Raw genomic sequence first — 26,392 nt, 5'->3', positions numbered from 1 at the left:
TTGACCGAAATTATAAGGCTAGAAATGTAAGGGAAGAAAGAGAAAAATTTGTGGACAAGATTAGTCCAAGTGTTGGCCAAAAATTGTGGACACAATTAGCCTTAATCTTCTTACTTCCTTATAAGACAAGTTAAGCTCCATTTCCTTCATTTTTCTGCTCCATAACCGAAATAAGAGAGAGAGGGAAAGACCAAGAGAAAAACTTCTTCATTTCTTCTTGATTCAAGCTACAAAGTGAGAAATCCAAAGAACTAAACCGATTAATCTTGTCCTTGAGTGGTTAGTTAGTGTTTGGTGGTGAAAGTTTGGAAAGAGAAGGCTTGGGCTGCTCTTTGTAACCTCTATTCAAGGTAAGAGAGCTTATCTCTCTAAGTGTTGCTTTCAATTTTGTTAAATTAAGTTTAGTAGTTTGATTATAGTGGTGGAATCATGGATGATTAGCATGTTTTAGAGGTTTTTCCCCAATTTATTTGATGAACTAGGGCTTATGGAAATTCTGCCCAAATTGTTGTAAGATGCTTATATGTTGCAATTGAGGTTTCATAAGGTGTTGTGGGAGTGATTAGACCAAGAAATTAAGGAAAGTTCCACTAAAAACTAAAGATTTCAGATTTCTGGAAATTCTTGCTTACATTCTGTCCGAATTTTTATCTGTGTGTTAGAGGCCGAATTGGCCTTAGGTCAAAGAAGAAAAGTTGTAGATAATGACATTTTATAGGTTCCTACAAAATTTCAGCTCAATCGGAGCAACGTAGGATGTGAAAAGTCCAAAATACCCTTACTGTTTTAAATATTTCCCAGCAGTCCGTTTCATCAGTTAAGTCCAGTTTATCACGTTTTTTGACTAGGATCCGTACTGATTTAGCTCTGAGCCAAAACATGAAAGTTGTGGTGTTCTGAAGTAGCTTTAAAATGCCTCAAAGAACACCTGAATTGGACTTTTTTACACTGAGTTATGACCATTACAGTGTTCTGCGGTTAAACAGCCGACGAATTGGTTTCTGGTTTAGTAATTCGAGAATTTGACTGAGTTACATTAGGAACTGGACTAAGTGACCTTCATGAATGTTGTAGCTCTGTGTCTTAGCTTCGAAACGGCATAGGTTTCGTTTTAAACCGATAAGCGTAGCCTCGGATATGTTATTTCCGCATTTGTACGTCAAATCTGTTTTGAACTAAATTGAATTTCTGCACCTGTACTTAATATGATTCTTGTTATTATGATATTGTGAGCCTATGGAACGGCTCTTGACATGAATTGCTGATTTATATAATGTTGGGTTGTGTTTGAGAAAAATAATGAAGCCTAAAAGGCTGGAAAATTAGGTAAACACAAAGGGCATGCTGCCCAAATTTACGCTCGAGGACTAGAAAACTATATTAGCGACTTGAGTGAAGGTTAAGTACTTATTACTTGAACTAGCGAGAACCTTGGCCACTATGTTTCTTGAGTGTTATACGTTAGGACTTGGCCGAACTTGTACCCTTGAGAAATGAAATAATGATTGCTCGAAGTACGTTTTCCTTGTACTTTCGACTCGCATGACAATTTCAAGTATAAATATTACAAAGTTTTATCATTGAAAAAGTGAGCAAGTATTTCACGAGTACTCTCCAAGTGAATTTCTATTTATTGATTCTTATTGAACAAAACGTCTAAGTTTCGAATCTTAGTCATGTTTCAAAGTTCTCAAACTGAGTTTTATCGCAGATTTGGACTCCGAACCCGGAGTATAACCTGAAAGTGACCAGTAAAGGCACTATATCTTTTGGTGAGTGTTTTCAAATACCGAATTGAACTTGATACCTGAACTTGATACGTGACCAATATGATTACATGTTATATACGTGAATTGTTAGGGCAAGAGTGTACTTTATCGCACTTGCCCTTACGTGATATACTTGTTTATTGTTGCAATTGACTTGACATACTTGTTTATGATGCGCGCACTTCCTGGAATTCCAGAAACCCTGTGGCGAGTTACTCTAGTCGAGCCGGCAAGGGGCTTGGTCGATTGGGTAACGAACCCTGGGTCTCTTGTATTGTCGAGTGGAGTGATATCTCCTCGACTAATCGGTATACTCGAGTATTACCACCCGTGTTTCTTGAGGATTTTGGGCCCAGTTGGGGGTTTGAACGGTGGACGGAGAGTCGTGTAAGTGGTGTTCTACTGGATTGGTTACTTACTTGAAAGTTGACGGAGTGTCAGCTACTACGTGATCAAGCTTCTGGTAATGCAATGGGAATTTGGCTCCTGAGAGCCATCCGTATCCTTATACTTTGGAGTGATTATTGTTTATTGGATTATTGTTTCTTTTGAAAAACTTCTACACTCGCTCATTTTGAGATTGCTACTTGACGTGTTATTGCTCACATTTATGAACTCTTCATGCTCGTTACTTTGCTATATCGAAAACTTGTACTTATAAATAATGGTCAATTTGCTATTTGGAACCTCACTGGGCTTTTAGCTCATTCCACTCCATTTGTTTTCCTTTCAGGGGTACGAGCGAGGTGTGAGATATGTAAAGTCTAGCATAGACTAGTTGTTTTGACTTTTGACTTGTACTCGCGCTGTTACTCGAATAGAATGTTTTGTATTTGGATTGTATACGCCCTGAACCAGTTTGAGTATATTGAGGCTTTGTACCTCGATTTCTATCAATGTAAATTATAAGCTTGAATTGCGATGTTATTTATGGTCTATGGATGTCTGCACGTGATACGAGTGAATGAGTCCTGGCGAGAGCTGGGCAGGCGGTCCGCCGAACCCTCTGGTACGCCTTAGGGGGAGGTGGGGTCGTCACAGATGGTATCAGAGCTCCTATTGAGCTCGTGCCGGGAGAAGGTTCTCGGACTGTGGGGATTGACTTGTTAAGTATGGAACAATTGTCCATTGTTGGGAACCTTAGATATGTATGTTGGGTAGGAATCTCTAATACGGGTGATTTGCTCTTGAGCCTGGCCAGCTTGAGTGGTGAATTATCATATTTTCGGATTCTTGTCCCCGAATACCAAAGAGTGACATCTTTACGATCAGTTGAGATCTCGTGTAATATTCGGATAAGTTTGGATGGTGAAAACAAAGGCACAGGGAATGCGAGTAGTCTGGACTTGAAAAATATTGAAAATATTCATGGGATTTGGGATCCTTCTTATTCACGTGTTTCGAGCCTTGATTAAGTGTAGTGCCTGAGCGATACCTAGGGTTAATGCTCTATAAGCTATGTGACTTGTTTTGATCGAATGTGTTGTATTGCCTTGTTTTATGATTTAGAGGGGTTTATGATTTGCATTATTCTGTTTTGTGCTGTTGATATTTATATAGTTACTTAGTGGCTATATTCTATTATTGATTAGTTGGTTATATTGTTATAGTTGATTCGCTACGAACCATGGAGGGTAGAAGAAGTCAAGCTAGGGGAACTAATCGAGGACGCGGTCCTAGTCGTAGCCGTGGGGGTAGACAAGCCCAGGAACCGGTACGAGAATCAAGAGAGGAAAGAGAGGCAACGGTTGAGCCACAACCTGAACCCCAAGCTACAGGGGGAGATCAAGTGGCAACTGCCATCCAGCAAATGACTAATATTCTGGCCCGTTTAGTGGAACAACAGGGTCAAGCCCCTGTAAACCAACCTCGGGACCCCGATATGGGGCAGGATAGAGCTTTGGAGAGATTCCAAAAGTTCTCCCCACCCAAGTTTTTAGGAGGGCCAGACCCGTATGAGGCTGAGAAATGGCTGGAGGCCATGATAAATATTTTTGCTGCCCTAAACTATACGGAGGAGAGACAAGTCCAATTCGTTGTATTTCAGTTCGAGGGGCCAGCTAGGGCCTGGTGGAATGTAGTGAGGGCCAAGTGGGAGAGAGAAGGAACTGCATGGACTTGGCTAAACTTTGTACGGGACTTCAACGAAAAATACCTTCCACCCATCGTCCAGGAGAAGAGAGAGGACGAATTCATTAAACTCCGTCAGGGGATGTTGAGTGTAACTGAGTATGAGACTCAGTTTACAAAGTTGTCCAGATTTGCTCCCGAACTGATAGCTACGGAACAAAGAAAAGTACGGAGGTTCATACAAGGACTGAACGTGGAGTTACAAGAAGCCTTAGCGGCGGTCCAAATTAATACATTCACAGAGGTTCTGGAGAAAGCCTTGAGGATAGAGACTGCTAGGGCACAAGTGAGAGCTTTCCATGCAAAAAGGAGAGGTGCGCCTGGTGGAAGTCAAAGGCAAGGACAAAGTGATTTAGATATGCCACCTTCTAAGTTAGGTCGAGAAGATGGTAGTGAGAAAATTTCAAGGACGGTTAAGGAAAGTACTCCAAGAGGAGCTTCGCGTGGCTGGGGCCAAGCAAGAGGTACCTCACAAGGAGGTCAGACCTCAGCCCCTCAAGTATCTTGTGGGTACTGTGGGAAGGCCAATCATGTGGAGAGTGATTGTTGGCGAAAAGCGGGAAAATGTTTATGGTGTGGTAGCACCGAGCACCGGCTTGCAACCTGTCCCCGTAGATCACGCCTAAACCCTGAACAAGCAAGTGTAGGAGGAACTAAGCCAAGAGTGCCGGCTAGAGCGTATGCCTTGAACCAACAGGCAGTACCTGAACCAACAGAGATAGTAGAAGGTACGATTCGTAATTTCTGTTGTTTAACTAAGTTTTGGCTATAGTGCGACCTGAGAGCCGGAAACGAATATATAAGGAAAATACCCTACGTTATTCGAAGTGCATGAATGAATTTCGAGGACGAAATTCTTTTAAGGAGGGGAGATTGTAAGATCCCGAATATTAGGAGGTTGTTTGTGAAGAAAATATTAAAGTGTATTTCTTTGGGGTTTGATTTAAAACCTTATTTTGTTTTAAAAGACTAGAAACCCTAAAATTTTAGTCAAAAACCCTAGTTTACTTGCGACTAACCGGTTTTATTAAATGTCTCACATTTTAATAGAAACCCTAATTTTAATTTCTGAAATTGTAAAACCCTCACGGTTTCTTAAAAATGCTCTTTTATTTGGAAATTATTATTTATTAAAGCTCTACTATCTAATTATTCCATAATAAGTGCAAATGAATCTAGAAAGTAGGGTTTTACTCTTTGTTTTCAAGATTTGAGCAAATTAGGGTTTTAGCGATTTTTCCGCCGGATGAATTTTCGGTACTGGCCAAGGATCAATTTGATGATTAAAAGTGACCTTTAAGTGAGAAATAATATGTGAATAGGAGCAATTATATAAGGTTAGTGAATGGGAAGTAAAAACCCTAGTACGGGTGTTTTTAAGAAAAACGGCGCGAACCGGCGGGTCCCGCGCACTACCGATTGAACGCACCGTTTGACCACCATTTTTCTTACCAAACAAGCTTATTGACTTTTGCACAAAATATCTTCCTAATTTGCAGCTGGTTTGACCGAAATTATAAGGCTAGAAATGTAAGGGAAGAAAGAGAAAAATTTGTGGACAAGATTAGTCCAAGTGTTGGCCAAAAATTGTGGACACAATTAGCCTTAATCTTCTTACTTCCTTATAAGACAAGTTAAGCTCCATTTCCTTCATTTTTCTGCTCCATAACCGAAATAAGAGAGAGAGGGAAAGACCAAGAGAAAAACTTCTTCATTTCTTCTTGATTCAAGCTACAAAGTGAGAAATCCAAAGAACTAAACCGATTAATCTTGTCCTTGAGTGGTTAGTTAGTGTTTGGTGGTGAAAGTTTGGAAAGAGAAGGCTTGGGCTGCTCTTTGTAACCTCTATTCAAGGTAAGAGAGCTTATCTCTCTAAGTGTTGCTTTCAATTTTGTTAAATTAAGTTTAGTAGTTTGATTATAGTGGTGGAATCATGGATGATTAGCATGTTTTAGAGGTTTTTCCCCAATTTATTTGATGAACTAGGGCTTATGGAAATTCTGCCCAAATTGTTGTAAGATGCTTATATGTTGCAATTGAGGTTTCATAAGGTGTTGTGGGAGTGATTAGACCAAGAAATTAAGGAAAGTTCCACTAAAAACTAAAGATTTCAGATTTCTGGAAATTCTTGCTTACATTCTGTCCGAATTTTTATCTGTGTGTTAGAGGCCGAATTGGCCTTAGGTCAAAGAAGAAAAGTTGTAGATAATGACATTTTATAGGTTCCTACAAAATTTCAGCTCAATCGGAGCAACGTAGGATGTGAAAAGTCCAAAATACCCTTACTGTTTTAAATATTTCCCAGCAGTCCGTTTCATCAGTTAAGTCCAGTTTATCACGTTTTTTGACTAGGATCCGTACTGATTTAGCTCTGAGCCAAAACATGAAAGTTGTGGTGTTCTGAAGTAGCTTTAAAATGCCTCAAAGAACACCTGAATTGGACTTTTTTACACTGAGTTATGACCATTACAGTGTTCTGCGGTTAAACAGCCGACGAATTGGTTTCTGGTTTAGTAATTCGAGAATTTGACTGAGTTACATTAGGAACTGGACTAAGTGACCTTCATGAATGTTGTAGCTCTGTGTCTTAGCTTCGAAACGGCATAGGTTTCGTTTTAAACCGATAAGCGTAGCCTCGGATATGTTATTTCCGCATTTGTACGTCAAATCTGTTTTGAACTAAATTGAATTTCTGCACCTGTACTTAATATGATTCTTGTTATTATGATATTGTGAGCCTATGGAACGGCTCTTGACATGAATTGCTGATTTATATAATGTTGGGTTGTGTTTGAGAAAAATAATGAAGCCTAAAAGGCTGGAAAATTAGGTAAACACAAAGGGCATGCTGCCCAAATTTACGCTCGAGGACTAGAAAACTATATTAGCGACTTGAGTGAAGGTTAAGTACTTATTACTTGAACTAGCGAGAACCTTGGCCACTATGTTTCTTGAGTGTTATACGTTAGGACTTGGCCGAACTTGTACCCTTGAGAAATGAAATAATGATTGCTCGAAGTACGTTTTCCTTGTACTTTCGACTCGCATGACAATTTCAAGTATAAATATTACAAAGTTTTATCATTGAAAAAGTGAGCAAGTATTTCACGAGTACTCTCCAAGTGAATTTCTATTTATTGATTCTTATTGAACAAAACGTCTAAGTTTCGAATCTTAGTCATGTTTCAAAGTTCTCAAACTGAGTTTTATCGCAGATTTGGACTCCGAACCCGGAGTATAACCTGAAAGTGACCAGTAAAGGCACTATATCTTTTGGTGAGTGTTTTCAAATACCGAATTGAACTTGATACCTGAACTTGATACGTGACCAATATGATTACATGTTATATACGTGAATTGTTAGGGCAAGAGTGTACTTTATCGCACTTGCCCTTACGTGATATACTTGTTTATTGTTGCAATTGACTTGACATACTTGTTTATGATGCGCGCACTTCCTGGAATTCCAGAAACCCTGTGGCGAGTTACTCTAGTCGAGCCGGCAAGGGGCTTGGTCGATTGGGTAACGAACCCTGGGTCTCTTGTATTGTCGAGTGGAGTGATATCTCCTCGACTAATCGGTATACTCGAGTATTACCACCCGTGTTTCTTGAGGATTTTGGGCCCAGTTGGGGGTTTGAACGGTGGACGGAGAGTCGTGTAAGTGGTGTTCTACTGGATTGGTTACTTACTTGAAAGTTGACGGAGTGTCAGCTACTACGTGATCAAGCTTCTGGTAATGCAATGGGAATTTGGCTCCTGAGAGCCATCCGTATCCTTATACTTTGGAGTGATTATTGTTTATTGGATTATTGTTTCTTTTGAAAAACTTCTACACTCGCTCATTTTGAGATTGCTACTTGACGTGTTATTGCTCACATTTATGAACTCTTCATGCTCGTTACTTTGCTATATCGAAAACTTGTACTTATAAATAATGGTCAATTTGCTATTTGGAACCTCACTGGGCTTTTAGCTCATTCCACTCCATTTGTTTTCCTTTCAGGGGTACGAGCGAGGTGTGAGATATGTAAAGTCTAGCATAGACTAGTTGTTTTGACTTTTGACTTGTACTCGCGCTGTTACTCGAATAGAATGTTTTGTATTTGGATTGTATACGCCCTGAACCAGTTTGAGTATATTGAGGCTTTGTACCTCGATTTCTATCAATGTAAATTATAAGCTTGAATTGCGATGTTATTTATGGTCTATGGATGTCTGCACGTGATACGAGTGAATGAGTCCTGGCGAGAGCTGGGCAGGCGGTCCGCCGAACCCTCTGGTACGCCTTAGGGGGAGGTGGGGTCGTCACAGATGGTATCAGAGCTCCTATTGAGCTCGTGCCGGGAGAAGGTTCTCGGACTGTGGGGATTGACTTGTTAAGTATGGAACAATTGTCCATTGTTGGGAACCTTAGATATGTATGTTGGGTAGGAATCTCTAATACGGGTGATTTGCTCTTGAGCCTGGCCAGCTTGAGTGGTGAATTATCATATTTTCGGATTCTTGTCCCCGAATACCAAAGAGTGACATCTTTACGATCAGTTGAGATCTCGTGTAATATTCGGATAAGTTTGGATGGTGAAAACAAAGGCACAGGGAATGCGAGTAGTCTGGACTTGAAAAATATTGAAAATATTCATGGGATTTGGGATCCTTCTTATTCACGTGTTTCGAGCCTTGATTAAGTGTAGTGCCTGAGCGATACCTAGGGTTAATGCTCTATAAGCTATGTGACTTGTTTTGATCGAATGTGTTGTATTGCCTTGTTTTATGATTTAGAGGGGTTTATGATTTGCATTATTCTGTTTTGTGCTGTTGATATTTATATAGTTACTTAGTGGCTATATTCTATTATTGATTAGTTGGTTATATTGTTATAGTTGATTCGCTACGAACCATGGAGGGTAGAAGAAGTCAAGCTAGGGGAACTAATCGAGGACGCGGTCCTAGTCGTAGCCGTGGGGGTAGACAAGCCCAGGAACCGGTACGAGAATCAAGAGAGGAAAGAGAGGCAACGGTTGAGCCACAACCTGAACCCCAAGCTACAGGGGGAGATCAAGTGGCAACTGCCATCCAGCAAATGACTAATATTCTGGCCCGTTTAGTGGAACAACAGGGTCAAGCCCCTGTAAACCAACCTCGGGACCCCGATATGGGGCAGGATAGAGCTTTGGAGAGATTCCAAAAGTTCTCCCCACCCAAGTTTTTAGGAGGGCCAGACCCGTATGAGGCTGAGAAATGGCTGGAGGCCATGATAAATATTTTTGCTGCCCTAAACTATACGGAGGAGAGACAAGTCCAATTCGTTGTATTTCAGTTCGAGGGGCCAGCTAGGGCCTGGTGGAATGTAGTGAGGGCCAAGTGGGAGAGAGAAGGAACTGCATGGACTTGGCTAAACTTTGTACGGGACTTCAACGAAAAATACCTTCCACCCATCGTCCAGGAGAAGAGAGAGGACGAATTCATTAAACTCCGTCAGGGGATGTTGAGTGTAACTGAGTATGAGACTCAGTTTACAAAGTTGTCCAGATTTGCTCCCGAACTGATAGCTACGGAACAAAGAAAAGTACGGAGGTTCATACAAGGACTGAACGTGGAGTTACAAGAAGCCTTAGCGGCGGTCCAAATTAATACATTCACAGAGGTTCTGGAGAAAGCCTTGAGGATAGAGACTGCTAGGGCACAAGTGAGAGCTTTCCATGCAAAAAGGAGAGGTGCGCCTGGTGGAAGTCAAAGGCAAGGACAAAGTGATTTAGATATGCCACCTTCTAAGTTAGGTCGAGAAGATGGTAGTGAGAAAATTTCAAGGACGGTTAAGGAAAGTACTCCAAGAGGAGCTTCGCGTGGCTGGGGCCAAGCAAGAGGTACCTCACAAGGAGGTCAGACCTCAGCCCCTCAAGTATCTTGTGGGTACTGTGGGAAGGCCAATCATGTGGAGAGTGATTGTTGGCGAAAAGCGGGAAAATGTTTATGGTGTGGTAGCACCGAGCACCGGCTTGCAACCTGTCCCCGTAGATCACGCCTAAACCCTGAACAAGCAAGTGTAGGAGGAACTAAGCCAAGAGTGCCGGCTAGAGCGTATGCCTTGAACCAACAGGCAGTACCTGAACCAACAGAGATAGTAGAAGGTACGATTCGTAATTTCTGTTGTTTAACTAAGTTTTGGCTATAGTGCGACCTGAGAGCCGGAAACGAATATATAAGGAAAATACCCTACGTTATTCGAAGTGCATGAATGAATTTCGAGGACGAAATTCTTTTAAGGAGGGGAGATTGTAAGATCCCGAATATTAGGAGGTTGTTTGTGAAGAAAATATTAAAGTGTATTTCTTTGGGGTTTGATTTAAAACCTTATTTTGTTTTAAAAGACTAGAAACCCTAAAATTTTAGTCAAAAACCCTAGTTTACTTGCGACTAACCGGTTTTATTAAATGTCTCACATTTTAATAGAAACCCTAATTTTAATTTCTGAAATTGTAAAACCCTCACGGTTTCTTAAAAATGCTCTTTTATTTGGAAATTATTATTTATTAAAGCTCTACTATCTAATTATTCCATAATAAGTGCAAATGAATCTAGAAAGTAGGGTTTTACTCTTTGTTTTCAAGATTTGAGCAAATTAGGGTTTTAGCGATTTTTCCGCCGGATGAATTTTCGGTACTGGCCAAGGATCAATTTGATGATTAAAAGTGACCTTTAAGTGAGAAATAATATGTGAATAGGAGCAATTATATAAGGTTAGTGAATGGGAAGTAAAAACCCTAGTACGGGTGTTTTTAAGAAAAACGGCGCGAACCGGCGGGTCCCGCGCACTACCGATTGAACGCACCGTTTGACCACCATTTTTCTTACCAAACAAGCTTATTGACTTTTGCACAAAATATCTTCCTAATTTGCAGCTGGTTTGACCGAAATTATAAGGCTAGAAATGTAAGGGAAGAAAGAGAAAAATTTGTGGACAAGATTAGTCCAAGTGTTGGCCAAAAATTGTGGACACAATTAGCCTTAATCTTCTTACTTCCTTATAAGACAAGTTAAGCTCCATTTCCTTCATTTTTCTGCTCCATAACCGAAATAAGAGAGAGAGGGAAAGACCAAGAGAAAAACTTCTTCATTTCTTCTTGATTCAAGCTACAAAGTGAGAAATCCAAAGAACTAAACCGATTAATCTTGTCCTTGAGTGGTTAGTTAGTGTTTGGTGGTGAAAGTTTGGAAAGAGAAGGCTTGGGCTGCTCTTTGTAACCTCTATTCAAGGTAAGAGAGCTTATCTCTCTAAGTGTTGCTTTCAATTTTGTTAAATTAAGTTTAGTAGTTTGATTATAGTGGTGGAATCATGGATGATTAGCATGTTTTAGAGGTTTTTCCCCAATTTATTTGATGAACTAGGGCTTATGGAAATTCTGCCCAAATTGTTGTAAGATGCTTATATGTTGCAATTGAGGTTTCATAAGGTGTTGTGGGAGTGATTAGACCAAGAAATTAAGGAAAGTTCCACTAAAAACTAAAGATTTCAGATTTCTGGAAATTCTTGCTTACATTCTGTCCGAATTTTTATCTGTGTGTTAGAGGCCGAATTGGCCTTAGGTCAAAGAAGAAAAGTTGTAGATAATGACATTTTATAGGTTCCTACAAAATTTCAGCTCAATCGGAGCAACGTAGGATGTGAAAAGTCCAAAATACCCTTACTGTTTTAAATATTTCCCAGCAGTCCGTTTCATCAGTTAAGTCCAGTTTATCACGTTTTTTGACTAGGATCCGTACTGATTTAGCTCTGAGCCAAAACATGAAAGTTGTGGTGTTCTGAAGTAGCTTTAAAATGCCTCAAAGAACACCTGAATTGGACTTTTTTACACTGAGTTATGACCATTACAGTGTTCTGCGGTTAAACAGCCGACGAATTGGTTTCTGGTTTAGTAATTCGAGAATTTGACTGAGTTACATTAGGAACTGGACTAAGTGACCTTCATGAATGTTGTAGCTCTGTGTCTTAGCTTCGAAACGGCATAGGTTTCGTTTTAAACCGATAAGCGTAGCCTCGGATATGTTATTTCCGCATTTGTACGTCAAATCTGTTTTGAACTAAATTGAATTTCTGCACCTGTACTTAATATGATTCTTGTTATTATGATATTGTGAGCCTATGGAACGGCTCTTGACATGAATTGCTGATTTATATAATGTTGGGTTGTGTTTGAGAAAAATAATGAAGCCTAAAAGGCTGGAAAATTAGGTAAACACAAAGGGCATGCTGCCCAAATTTACGCTCGAGGACTAGAAAACTATATTAGCGACTTGAGTGAAGGTTAAGTACTTATTACTTGAACTAGCGAGAACCTTGGCCACTATGTTTCTTGAGTGTTATACGTTAGGACTTGGCCGAACTTGTACCCTTGAGAAATGAAATAATGATTGCTCGAAGTACGTTTTCCTTGTACTTTCGACTCGCATGACAATTTCAAGTATAAATATTACAAAGTTTTATCATTGAAAAAGTGAGCAAGTATTTCACGAGTACTCTCCAAGTGAATTTCTATTTATTGATTCTTATTGAACAAAACGTCTAAGTTTCGAATCTTAGTCATGTTTCAAAGTTCTCAAACTGAGTTTTATCGCAGATTTGGACTCCGAACCCGGAGTATAACCTGAAAGTGACCAGTAAAGGCACTATATCTTTTGGTGAGTGTTTTCAAATACCGAATTGAACTTGATACCTGAACTTGATACGTGACCAATATGATTACATGTTATATACGTGAATTGTTAGGGCAAGAGTGTACTTTATCGCACTTGCCCTTACGTGATATACTTGTTTATTGTTGCAATTGACTTGACATACTTGTTTATGATGCGCGCACTTCCTGGAATTCCAGAAACCCTGTGGCGAGTTACTCTAGTCGAGCCGGCAAGGGGCTTGGTCGATTGGGTAATGAACCCTGGGTCTCTTGTATTGTCGAGTGGAGTGATATCTCCTCGACTAATCGGTATATACTTTGGAGTGATTATTGTTTATTGGATTATTGTTTCTTTTGAAAAACTTCTACACTCGCTCATTTTGAGATTGCTACTTGACGTGTTATTGCTCACATTTATGAACTCTTCATGCTCGTTACTTTGCTATATCGAAAACTTGTACTTATAAATAATGGTCAATTTGCTATTTGGAACCTCACTGGGCTTTTAGCTCATTCCACTCCATTTGTTTTCCTTTCAGGGGTACGAGCGAGGTGTGAGATATGTAAAGTCTAGCATAGACTAGTTGTTTTGACTTTTGACTTGTACTCGCGCTGTTACTCGAATAGAATGTTTTGTATTTGGATTGTATACGCCCTGAACCAGTTTGAGTATATTGAGGCTTTGTACCTCGATTTCTATCAATGTAAATTATAAGCTTGAATTGTGATGTTATTTATGGTCTATGGATGTCTGCACGTGATACGAGTGAATGAGTCCTGGCGAGAGCTGGGCAGGCGGTCCGCCGAACCCTCTGGTACGCCTTAGGGGGAGGTGGGGTCGTCACAGTATACCTAGAACGGTGAGATTCCTCCAAAATCTCCTTCTCCAGTTCTTCATCCTTAGGTACAACAACGCGATTTCGAAACCTTAAAATCCTATTAGGACCTAGGTTAAAATCAGGCAATTCTCCCTTCTTCACTCTTTCCATCCACTTCTGTACCGTTGGTTCTTTCATTTGGCCCTCTTTAATCCGATTCAACAGTGTCGACTTCACCTCAATATTTTCAAAAATAACTTTCCGTGGCTCCAGACGAGAGTTTCATTCACATATATCCTCCAACAAGCTCCACTCTCCCACCATTAGACTTGCTAGTTGAGCCTTTCGACTTAAGGCATCTGCTACAACATTGGCCTTTCCAGGATAGTAATTAATGGTACAATCATAGTCCTCTAAGAACTCCACCCACCAATGTTGTCTTAGATTGAGCTCTTTCTGAGAGAATAAGTTCTTAAGACTCTTATGATCGGTATATACCTCAAATGTCACCCCGTACAAATAATGCCATCATTTCTTCAAAGCAAAAACAACTGCCGCAAGTTCTAGGTCGTGGGTTGGATAGTTTTGCTCATGAGACTTTAACTTACGAGATGCGTAGGCAATCACATTCCTATTTTGCATCAAAACACACCATAATCCTTCTATCGATGCATCGGTATAAACCATATAGCTATTCTTTCCATTTGGCAAAACTAACACTAGAGCCATGGTCAATTGCTTCTTAAGCTCTTGAAAACTATTTTCACACTTAACATCCCAAGTATATTTTCCTTGTTTCTTTGTCAAGTTAGTTAGGGGTCCCGCAATTCTTGAGAAATTCTTTATAAATCGGGCGGTAGTACCTTGCTAGACCCAAAAACTTTGCACTTCAGTAGGATTCTCCGGCCGTTTCCATTTAGCTACAACTTCCACTTTAGCCGGGTCTATAGTAAGTTCCTCCTTTGAAATTATATGGCCTAGGAATGCCACTCTCTCTAACCAAAATTCACACTTGCTAAATTTAGCAAACAACTGGTGCTCTCTTAGGGTTTGCAATACTATTCTCAAGTATTGTCCATGATCCTCCCTTGTCTTCGAATACACTAGGATATCATCAATAAACACCACCACAAACTTATCCAGATAGGGTTTAAACACTCGATGCATTAGATCCATGAATGCCGTTGGGGCATTGGTTAAGCCAAAAGGTATTACCGCAAACTCGAAATGCCCATATCGAGTGTTAAAGGCTGTTTTTAGCACATCCTCCTTTCTAATTCTCAATTGATAATACCCTTGTTGAAGACCCAACTTAGAGAGCACCACAGCCCCTTGTAATTGATCAAACAGCTCATCGATGTGGGGCAAAGGATATTTATTCTTAATGGTTACTGCATTCAATCCTCGATAATTAATGCATAATCTTAAACTCCCGTCCTTCTTTTTGACAAATAACACTGGAGCGCTCCATGGTGACTCGCTCTCGTGTATAAATCCCCGTTCTAGCAAGTCTTGCAACTGAAATTTTAACTCCTTAAGTTCAGCGGGTGCCATTCGATAAGGGGTTTTTGAAATGGGTGTAGTTCTAGGTGCTAAGTCAACCTTAAATTCAATCTCTCTTTCAGGTAGCAATAACGCCAACTCCTCCGGGAACACATCGGGATACTCATTGATCACCGGCATATCTTCTAGATTAATCTTTTCTCCTGGGGTGTTAACCAGAAAAGCTAGGTACTCCCATGCCCCATGACTAAGCAATTTCCTAGCCCTTATTCCCGAAATGAGTGCAGACGAGACTAACATACCCCGCATATCTAGCTTTAGAGTTGCCTCACCCGGTATGCAAAACTCGACCACCTGCATTCTACAATCTACCCGAGCATGATAATGAACTAACCAATCCATGCCTAGAATAACATCGTACCCCTGAATGGTTAGACTTATGAGGTCAACTACTAATTTTCGCTTACCAACCTAAATATCGCGATTTCTATACACCTCATTCGCAAGTAAAGTTTGGTTACCCGTAGGTGTCTTTACTTCTAGGTCATATGGTAATCTTTCAACTTTCATATCAATTTCAAGCATAAAGGTGGAGCTAACAAAATAATGGGTGGCACCAGAGTCTATCAAAATTTTGGCTAAACGATGGAAAACAGGAATCGTACCTTCCACTACCTCCGTCAGCTCAGGTACCGATTGCTGGTCCAAAGAGTACACTCTGGCTGGCACCTTTGACCTGGTCCCTCCTACATTGGCTGGTTTAGGGTTCACTTGGCCAGCCGACTGTGCATTATTGATTAGTAGGTAGTTAGCAATCTGATACTCCGTACTTTCACACCTTAAACATTTTCGAGCTTTTCTCTAGCAATTGTCCTCGGTATAGTTCGACTTCCCACAATACCCACATGATACTCAGGGGGCGGATGTCTGGCCTCCCTGTGGGACGCCTCTCCCTTTCCCCTACCACTTTGGGGTCCCCTTCCACTTTGGACTCCTCTCGAGATACCTTCCCTGGATATACCCGTAAACCTTCCACCTCCAGCTCCACGACCCATTTTAGGGGGGGCATGTTTCGATCACTCTGTGCCGGCCCTTGACTTCCATCAGGCGCACCTCTCCATTTGGCATGAAAATTCCTTACTTGTGCCCTAGCAATTTCTATTCTTTGAGCCTTTTCCAAGACTTCCGTAAAAGTGTTGATTTGGGCGGCCGCCAAAACCTCCTATAATTCTACATTAAGGCCCTGCACAAACCTCTTTATCCTCCTTTGCTCCGTAGCTATCAACTCAGGAGCAAATTTGGATAGTTTCATGAACTGAGTCTCATACTCGGCTACACTTACGGTGCCCTGTCGAAACTTAATAAAATCGTCCTCTCTCTTCTCCGGGACGATAGGTGGGAGATATTTCTCGTTAAATTCTCTCACAAAGTTAACCAAGTCCATGCGGTTCCCTCTCTCTCCCACTTAGCTCGAACTACGTTCCAGGCCCTGACTGGTCCTTCAAACTGGAAGGTAGCAAACTGTACCTGTCTCTCATCCGCATAGTTTAAAGTAGCGAAGATATTGATTATTGTTTCTAACCACCTCTCTACAACCTCAGGGTCCGATCCTCCCAAAAACTTAGGAGGAGAGAACTTTTAGAATCTCTCTAGGGCCTTATCTTGCCCCATATCAAGATCCCTAGATTGGTTCACAGGGGCTTGACCCTGTTGCTCTACCAAACGGGTAAGGATATTAGTCATTTGTTGAATTGCCGTCGTTACCTAATCCCCCCTTCCACTCGGGGTCCAAGTTGCGACTCAGCTGTTTCACCTCTTTCCCTTCTCTATTCTTGCACCGATTCGCGTGCCTGTCTATCCCCACGCCCACGATTAGAGCCACGCCCTCAAGTAGCTCCCTGATCTTGACTTCTTCTACCTTCTATGATTCTTGACTAACCAACTATATAAATATAAACAAAATACGGTATGGCTCAAATAAAACGTTTCCAAATCATAAAACAGAGGCAATAAAACACATTCAAAAATAAACATTTCCTTTACATACATAACAAAATAAGTCACATAACAAATTAGAAGTACTCTACATGTCAACCTAGTCAAGTCAAAGGCTTATACCAGCCAAGGGACATAGAACAAAACAAATCCTATTTACATCCACCTTAACACGTCAAATTCAAAAACAAAAGGGAACGTGTCATCCCACTATGTCCCTCTACCTCACAAAATCACTCTAACCCTAAACTAGAAATCTAGGTGGATGCCGACCCAACCGACTCCATAGGTGCAACCGGATCCTTCTCCGGATCCTCTTCAGGATCCTCCTTGGGGTCCTCCTCCGATTCCTCCTCAGGATCACTAGGGACCGCAGGCCCTTGACCCTTCTCGGCCAAGTTCTGAACCACATCATCTACTAGAGCCCCACACTCGATCAGAATACGGTCAGTCCGGTCTCTCACATCTCCAACTACCCGAACAAGGCGACCAGTAGTCGCCTGAGCCTGCTCCCTGAAGGCATTAGTCCGATCCTGCTCGTCAAGTCTGATCCTGGCACTATGTACTCGGAGGGCTGCCTGGAAACGCTTTATCTCCGTCTGGCACCTTCAATTGGTACTACCCAACTGTCTCCTTTCATCGTCCACTGCAAGTACTACCCTATCGGGGTAGGAGTAAGTCTTCCAGCAGTCGCAGCGCCGAATCTTACGCGCCGGAGACCACCGACACACGGACCCACTGGGACTCTCCTGGTAGGTAAGTACACGACATACAGGCCCCTCAAGGTGCACCTGGTCGGTAAATAAGGGTTGAGATGGTTCGGCACCCCCAGCAGCATCTTTCCCCTCCATAGCCTACATTACAAGTAACATAGCAAGAATAAACAAGTTAGACATATATATCGAGGCTACAAGCCTATTCTCGAGTGTTAAACCCTAACCTATGTCGTAACCAAGCTATAACCAAGGAATAGCAGGTATAAATCACTCAATCTACCCAGATCAATTCAAACTTAGGCTCTGATACCACCTGTGACGACCCCACATCCCCCTAGGGCGTATCCTAGGATTTAGTGAGTCGCCTGCTCAGCTCTCGTTAGGACTCACTCACTTGTATCTCGAGAAATTAACTTACATCTATAAAAAATAAATAACACAACAATTCAAACTTATTAAGTACATTGATGTACAACCCAGATACAAAGCTTCTATACACCAAAATACTTTAAAATGGTTACAATTCAAGTACAAAAAATCCTAGTCAGGTGCTAGCGTGAGTACAGTTACAAAATTCAAAAACTACTAGACTACGCTAGTTTTTACAAGTCTCACGCCTTACTCGTACCCCTATAAGGAAAACAAAACTAATAGAGTGAGCTAAAGCTCAATGATGTTTCAAATAATAAATTAACCATTAATGAACAGTGAATATAACATAAAAGTGCAATAGGAAGCAATGAACCAACATCTCATATTCAGTATTTCACGTAAAAGGATACAGTTCCACCATAGCTTGATCATATAGTAGTTGACACTCCGTCAACTTTCACGTAAAGTAACTAATCTAGTAGAACACCACTTAACTCCAATCTCCGTCCACCAACCAAACCCCTTACCGGGCTCGAACTCCAAGATAAACACTGGTGGTAATACTCTAGTATAAAGATTAGTCGAGAAGATAACACTCCACTCGATATCTCTAACTACCCAGGTTTCGTTATTTAATCAACCAAAACCCTTGCCGGCTCGACTCAACTAACTAGTCTTAAGGTTTTGGAATTCCAAACAAGATATAATTCATATGCATGTATATCAATTCAACTGAAATCAATGATCAAAAACAAATCAAATTAGGGCAAATGCCATAAAGTACACGCTTGCCCTATCAATGCACTCATACATCATATAATCACATTGTTCAAGTATTAAATGTAAAGATCGAAGACAACCTAAGAGGGGGGTGAATTAGGTGGTTTAAAAAACTAGCCAAGATATGAGTCACTTTTTCTCTAACTTGCCATCTTTTTCTAAAGGACCTCACAAGGGAACAATTTATGATAAAGCAGAGGTGATTGTGAGTAGAAAAAATAAGCAGTTTATATTGTAATACAGTAAGTAAAGAGATGGAATAGCAAACCAAGTTTCAAACTCGACTTGAGTTTGAATATCACTTTATATAGCAAGCTTCTTCAAGTTGATCAACTTACAACCAATCTCTTGTGTACAAAGGAATGATCACTTCCTCCTTGTTTCAAGTCTCACTTGATCAAGCAAGGAAGTTTTATAATCACTCGGATAACCCTCACAAAGCTACACTATTGAAGGAATTGAAACACACTTGAAAAGCTTATTAAAAATTACACAACTAAGATTACAAATCTTCTTTTTGGAGTATTCTCACACTTGAATCACTCAAGATCTGATGTAGTCTCAATGTGCAAAAGTGATTCTGAAGTGGATGACTTTTTCTATTGATAAAAGACCAAAAAATACTCCAATAAATGCTGTCAACGGATAGAACGCAACTGAAGAATCAACTAGCCGTTGGTGGTGTCGGACGTCCGGTAGGCAGGTTTTCTGTGTCCGATCGCAGGTAGTGAGTTCAAGAAGTTTTTCTTGAAGTGCTTAGGACGTCCGGTGCTTCAATACTTTGCACCCGAAGTGTCGCACTGTTTGTCGGATGTCCGGTACTCAAGTATTGTTCGTTCGAACGAAATCAGTGAGTTTAGAGAGCTAGGTTCATTTTCTTCGGACGTCCGAGAGTGACTTCCTTATGCGTTTGAAGTTACTCGAAGGTTGTCGGACGGCCGATGCAGACTTTTTGTGCATGCTTCAACATTTGTTAACCAGTTTTGCTCCAAATCTGAAAATATCTATTTTGGGAATATTAGTGTTATCCATTTATTTTGTCATCATCAAAAGATACAGTCTGAGATGAACAATCTTCCCCTTTTTGATGATCACAAAATAATGGATGGAGCAAAAGAAATTTTAAGTATAGCTCATTTCTCCCCCTTTTTGTCATCATTAAATCAACCATGGCCATATTAAATCAACCATGCTTAGCATTCATGCAACAAATCATGAGTCAACAAATCATAGAAGTACCAAATTCATTACTGACCAACAGACATTCATCCAGAATGTTTTCCAACAAATGCAAATCTAGAATATTGTCTAACAAACAGTGTCAGACAATCATAAAAAAACATAGGAATAACAAGTAACAAATTCAAAGCACACAAAAATATCCAAATATTCTTACAGACCAGCAGTGAAAGAGAAAGTAGAAGTCTTAATACAAAACACATAAAATTTGAAACGTAAAGGATGCCAAGAACTAAGCATGAACTACCATGAGGTGCATGTGCCTAGGGGTGCCTAAAATGTGATTTTGGAGGATCCAGGCCTTCTTCTAGCCAGACGAAACTGAGCAGGATCTTTTTCCTCACTGTCCTCATCCTTATCATCGTCATCCTCCTCTTCAGTTTCTTCTTCAATTACCAGAGTTTTTCCCTTGTTTTGTGGTTGAGAATTGGAGGTACAGTACTCTGGGGTGGCCTCAGTGGTTGGCTCAGTTCTAGGCTCCTTTCGGAGTGCATTTTCATTTTCAGGAGGAATGAGAGGTACAAGCAGATTCCTTTTGGCAACAAAGGTAGCTTGTTGATCAGAAGTCATGGTCATCATCAAACCATTTTCAAGAAGAAAGATATGTTGTTTGAGGTTCTCAAACAGAGTGATGACCTCAGGGTTGGATGAAGGAAATTTAGAGGCTGATTTTCTGGGATAAATGGTGAAGGGTGTCACATACATTGACTGGTCACGAGGAGTCCTAGGGGTGACAGGGGTTTCATGAAGATTGTTTCTCTTAGACTCAGAGACAGTATCTTTGTAGCACCAGTGACCCTCAAAAAATTTCAAATTTTTCCTCTCAAAGTAAGCCTTTGAAAACACAGTTGATGCACTCTCTTTTGGGGATTTGCCAGAAAAAAGAATTTCAAAATGATTGAAAATAGGAGTCAGAAATTTTTCATAGGACAGTTTCCTACGGCTGTCAGAACTTATCATAAGCAGAAACTTACACATGACAAAGCCAAATCAATTCGGATTTTTTCCAGAAAACAGTAGAACAAGTAAAGTTCCATTTTATTTGCATCAGTTCGGTGGCCATCAGTGGGCACCAACAAGTTTGAAATTATGGTGAAAATAATCAGATTCTAAGGGCTCAGATCCTCCAATCTAGCCTCAGCAGGAGTATTAAAATGAGATTGAAAGTAGGTCATTAATTTTGCAACATGAAAGTGATGATATGCAGAGGGAAATTCCTCGTATGAAAAGAAGTTTACAATTTTGCCTTTAAAGCCACTTTCAATTTTGATTTCCAAAACAGAGTTAACAATGTCAGGATTCAGTTCAATGTTAACAGAGTTGACATGAGAAATGAGATCAGTATATGATCTGCCTTTCCTAAGATTAGCAAAAAATTGATGGAGCATGTCAGGATAGTATGTGTTTGGAATGGTTAACAAATGGGTCCATTTTTGGAATTCAAACAGGTTGAGAACGGGTTCAAAATCAAGCTTACGAAATTCGTAGGGGATAATGGTCCTCTGGGTGATGAAACCCTTCTGCGAAATCCATTCGAACCTGTCTCTGGTTTCATCGTTGATGAACTTGGGTAGAGGAGTGGGTTCAGTAGCAGTTTGAGTCTCAGGCTACTCAGGACACTTTCTTTTTCCACTGCGCTGAGTAGATTGTGCAACACTTTGGACACCAGGCCTTGTCCTTGGTGATTTCTTGATAGATGGTTTCTCATTTTGCTGATCTTCAGCAATTTTTTTTGTATTCTGCTGATCCCCAGAAGGATCAACAGTTTGCTTTTCCTTGGGCTGAGCAATGTTCTTCCTTTTTGCAATCCTTTTACCCTTCCTAGGTGATTTGGTGACAGTTACATCTGTATTGGCAGGCTGTGCTGGTTCCTCTTCGTTGTCACTCACAGGATGCTCTTCAGATTGCTGTTCCTCCATCCGCTCAATAGATGGTTCAGCAGATGGCTCTCTGGTCTGCACATTCTATTTTTTTCTTGCAGACTGTTTCGTTTTTCCACCATGATTTCCAGTTTTCTTCTTGGGTAATTTGATGGAGGGTTCAATAACTTGAACATCTTCATCCTCTTCATCACGCAGTTTGAAAGAGCATCCGGCACTCACGGATCCCCTTCTGATCCTCACCATGATTGAAATGCAGTGGTGTTTGTGTTGTGTGATGTAATGCAGATGAGTATCAAACGGTGAAAGAGTTCCAAATGAACTACAATGGATGCACCAATTGTCCACAGAGAGTGAGTTTTAGTGATTTAGGGTTTTGGGTAGAAATTGGGATTTATAGTGTAGTTGGCAGTTGGGGGAAGATATGAAGTGCAATAAACACACAATAGGTGTAAGAAGGTGTCTGTCAGAGTAATTTGTCGGAACTTGTTCCAAAGAGAGACGAATTTGAATTTTGAACTGAGAGAGAATGTGAAGAGTTGCGTCCGAGATAAATGGTAAGAATGAACTAAATGACGCTGAAAATTACTTTATATGACTCAATTTTTGAGTGTCGGGTGGCCGAACGAAATGAAGCGTCCGACACAGTCGTCCGAACCAAAATTTTTCTGGAAAAGGAGTGAAGAACACTATCGGACATCCGTTCTAACTCATTGGACGTCCGATAGAGAAAGACCAGAAAAAAAAACTTAGAAACTTTTTTTTGAAACGCCCAGTTTTGTTCTCAGATACACAAATTGATCCAGTGGGAGGGCTTTTGTGAGGATATCAGCAATTTGATCTTCAGAACGAACATATTGAACACAAATTGTACCCTTGTGGACAAGATCGCAAATGAAATGATGCTTTATGTCTATATGCTTAGTTCTAGAATGCTAAATGGAATTTTTTGTTAAATTGATGGCACTAGTGTTATCACAGTACATAGGCACACAATCATACACCAAACCAAAATCATTCAATGTGTTTTTCATCCACAATAGTTGAGCGCAACAAGCACCAGCAGCAACATATTACATATTTAGCCTCAGTTATAGACAGTGAAATAGCATTCTGTTTTTTGCTAAACCAAGACACTAAGCAATTTCCAAGAAAGTTATATATACCTGTTGTACTTTTTCTATCTACCCTACAGCCACCAAAGTCAACATCAGAGAATCCACATAGAGGAAGTTCATAACACTTAGGATACCAAAGGCCAAAATTCAAGGTTCCTTTAAGATATCTAAGAATCCTTTTTACCGCATTCAAATGTGATTCCTTTGGACAAAATTGAAAGCGAGCACATAGGCACACAGCAAACATAATATTAGGTCTACTAGCAGTTAAGTAAAGCAAACTACCAATCATACCTCTATATTTCTTTTCATCAACTTTTGTACCTTCTTCATCCTTGTCAAGCTTGGTAGATATGCACATAGGTGTACCAACTTACTTTGAATCCTCCATTCCAAATCTTTTCAGTAGCTCCTTGGTGTATTTGGTTTGATTGATGAATGTTTCATCTCGGGTTTTGAACCACTTGGAGTCCAAGGAAGAAATTTAATTCTCCCATCATGCTCATTTCAAACTCTTTTTGCATGATATTGGAAAAATCCTTGCACAACCTCTCATTAGTAGCACCAAATATGATACTGTCCACATATATTTGCACAATTAAAAGATCTTGTGAATTTTGTTTAGTGAAAAGAGTAGTATCCACAATGCCTCTTTTAAAATCATTTTCAATCAAGAAATCACTCAAACATTCATACCATGCTCTTGGAGCTTATTTCAATCCATACAAGGCTTTTGAAAGTTTAAAAACATGATTTAGATAAAATTCATTTTCAAAACCAGGAAGTTGATCAATATAAACTTCTTGATCAATAAATCCATTTAAAACAACACTTTTAACATCCATTTAAGAAAACACTTTTAACATCCATTTGAAATAATTTAAAGTTCTTGAAGCATGCGAAGGCCAAAAACATTCTAATTGATTCTAGCCTAGCTACGGATGCAAATGATTCATCAAAATCTATTCTTTCTTCTTCAGTGTATGTTGGGTTTTAGGGACACTACGCAGCGGAAAAATAAAATTTTTCCCTAAAACCATCCACGAATCACCCTAGATTTTACGTATGATGTACTAAAAGTAGAGTTTTAGGATTACCTTAATCCAAGCGGCGTCTCCCTGCAGCATTGTTTGAGGATGGTCAGCCCTTGAGCAGTCCAGTCGTCCTGCCTCTACTGATATCCACGCTAGAGCAACCCTGGGTCGTCTCATGAACTATGTATTGAAGAGCAAGAAAAAGTTGCTAGCCCTTCTTACTCTTATTCGAAAATATGTGACGCTCATAGATTCTTCCTTTTGCCTTTTTTTGTTACCTTCACCCTCTCAACTCCCTCCTCTATCTCCCCTTTTTTGGAGTTAAAAGGAGAAAGAGAGATAAAAAGATAGAATGATGAGACTTTCTGTTTGATTCAAAATCAAACGATAAGACTTCTCATCACACAAGACTCTATCTATCAGTTATCTGACAGATAAGAGATAATCGTTCATTCTTATTTACTCAAATAGGCCTGGGATTTATTTTCTTTTAAAATTAAACCCCGATAATTTACATAGTTTTAATCCAGGATTAATCTCTATTGCGTGTGACCCAATAGGTCCCGAATAAATTGGTAATAATTATGGCTTAATAATTAGATAAATAAACGACTTTATTTTATCATAACTTATAATAAATAATTAATCCATAATTATAGATCACGAGCGGTGTATAGCAACACATCGCAACTGCCCAATTACTCGGAATTAGTCAAGGGAATTTGACCTAACCTTTCCGTGAAAAATTACCATGTAATTATTATCCTTTCACCAAAGATATCCAATTAGTCAGGAATAAGGAATAAGTGCCAATTCCCTGATGACTAATTAAGTTTTCTAGTTCCCGAAATTTACCCTGAATTAGGTTAAATTGAAGACATTCTTCAATTTACTTAATAGTCGACTTTAGGGCCAATTTCCCACTAGTGGCCATCCGGATATCAACTCCTTCTATCAGAGTGGTAAATCCTATCTCAATCACCTATTCTCTTTACATGCTTCACACTACATCCAACTTCTATACTTTAAGGCACTCACGAAGAGTAACAAGTAATTAGAGTCAAAATGTAGCGATTCACACTCAAGATACTATGGTGATCTCAAGTCGTAGGATCACTTACACAATTTTTCACTAGAGATACACCATTGGCACTAGATAGATACCCTAACGGGATCTCTAAATGGATCATTCCAATGCATTTGTACTTTCCAAATCATCTCACATTAGCCTAGGTATCATCATACCATAGTTGATGAAAACAACCACTAATTACATTAATTAGAGGCTAACTGTGTACTAGTTTTACCGTACTAAAGATGTCCTATTTCATTAGTACTATAACTAGGGAATTTTAAGAATATTACTATAAATGCGATTGATATCTCATAGTCATCAACTCTTGTGACTACCATCACATTAGTAAACATTCTAAGGATTTTATCAGTTATATCTAATATTTAACAGATAAATAAGAAATTATTAAAATACAAAACATATAATTTAGGAATGTATAAAATAAAAACAAATACATTATTTTAGGGCATACATTCCAACAGTGTATCCCTTAACTACCAGTCTGATCTTATTTCTTACTACCTTACCTTTGTCATTCATTTTATTTCAAAAAACCCACTTGGTGCCAATGATGGGATGATCTTGTGGTCTAACAACTAATGTCCAAACCTTGTTTCTTTCAAATTGATTTAACTCCTCTTCCATAGTTCCAGTTCTCATCTTTTAATGCATCAACAATATTTTTGGGCTCAAAATGTGAGACCAATGCAAAATTATCTATTAGTTGTCTGGAGGAGGAATGTGTTCTGACCTTTTCGGATGGATCACCAATGATGAGTTTCTTAAGATGGTTTTGGACAAATTTCTAGGCTCTTGGAAGATCATCAGGGGTGGTAGAGTCTCTGTCGTTGTTTTCTCTAGTTGGACTGTCTTGAGTTTCATCTTCCTTTGAATCATTTTCTGGTGAAGTAGTGTCTTGATCACTGATTGTTAGCCTCTTTAGTTCTTCTTGAACACCTACATCATTATTTTCACCACACCTCATGGAGATGTCACCATTAGATTCATCAAAAGTGATGTGTATAACTTCCTCTACAACCAAAGTCCTACGATTATAGACTCTAAAACCTCTCTTATTCTCACAATATCCCAAAAAGATTCCCTCATCAGATTTTTTATCAGTTCCTTGATATTTAGAATGAAACATCTACAACCAAAGACTTTAAAATATCCAACAACAGACTTTTTATCAAACATCAGCTCATAGGAAGTTTTGTTCAGAATTGGTCTTAAAAGAACTCTATTCATGGTATAGCAGACTGTGGTTACAGCTTCAACCCAAAAATAC

General features: G+C 39.8%; 3 long non-coding RNA genes across 3 annotated transcripts; all 3 read left to right on the top strand.

Annotated features, from left to right (window-relative positions):
• Positions 1-2,685, top strand: LOC140013918 (uncharacterized). Its single transcript, XR_011820770.1, has 3 exons — positions 1-350; positions 1,712-1,772; positions 2,503-2,685. It is a non-coding gene; the product is annotated as an uncharacterized lncRNA (long non-coding RNA).
• Positions 2,686-5,403: 2,718 nt separating this feature from the next.
• On the top strand, positions 5,404-8,088 carry LOC140013920 (uncharacterized). Its single transcript, XR_011820772.1, has 3 exons — positions 5,404-5,753; positions 7,115-7,175; positions 7,906-8,088. It is a non-coding gene; the product is annotated as an uncharacterized lncRNA (long non-coding RNA).
• Positions 8,089-10,806: 2,718 nt separating this feature from the next.
• LOC140013216 (uncharacterized) lies at positions 10,807-13,296 on the top strand. The gene is made up of 3 exons (XR_011820288.1): positions 10,807-11,156; positions 12,518-12,578; positions 13,114-13,296. It is a non-coding gene; the product is annotated as an uncharacterized lncRNA (long non-coding RNA).
• Positions 13,297-26,392: the final 13,096 nt, after the last annotated feature.

This window comes from Coffea arabica, chromosome 8c (assembly GCF_036785885.1).
Source record: "Coffea arabica cultivar ET-39 chromosome 8c, Coffea Arabica ET-39 HiFi, whole genome shotgun sequence".
NCBI lineage: Eukaryota > Viridiplantae > Streptophyta > Magnoliopsida > Gentianales > Rubiaceae > Coffea > Coffea arabica.
This window is presented reverse-complemented; position numbering and strand designations above follow the sequence as displayed.